This window comes from Myotis davidii, unplaced genomic scaffold (assembly GCF_000327345.1).
Source record: "Myotis davidii unplaced genomic scaffold, ASM32734v1 scaffold609, whole genome shotgun sequence".
Lineage (NCBI taxonomy): Eukaryota > Metazoa > Chordata > Mammalia > Chiroptera > Vespertilionidae > Myotis > Myotis davidii.
The window spans coordinates 1,824,714-1,825,217 of NW_006300164.1; positions in this window are offsets into that span (position 1 = coordinate 1,824,714).

The following is a 504-nucleotide window of genomic DNA, read 5'->3' on the forward strand; positions in this document are numbered from 1 at the left end:
TCCTCCGAGGACAGGCTGGCTATCGATGATGCTTCTCTCTCATCATTTTTCATCTCTCTATCCTTCTCCCTTCCTCTCTGAAATCAATAAAAGTGTATTTAAAAAAATAAATGAGAGCCCTAGCCAGTTTGGCTCACTGGATAGAGCGTCGGCCTGGGGCCAGCGGGAACTGCCCCCATTGGAGGCCGGCACCTGCCCGGCCTTCTCCGCCCACTCTCATCAGAGGTCACTACGAAATGAGGGCGAGGCAGGAGGGAGATGTGTAAAACCTCTTCATTCGGCAAAGAGCTGACTCCCTGTGACCCCCGTTTTGAAACTGATTTTCTACCTGCCCGTGTGTTTGTTTAAAATATATTTTTATTGCCTGGCCGGGTGGCTCAGTGGTTGAACGTCGACCTGTGAACCCAGAGGTCACGGTTCGATTTCGGGTCAGGGCACAGGCCCGGGTGCGGGCTCGATCCCGGGGTGGGGGGTGGGGGCGTGCAGGAGGCAGCTGATCCATGA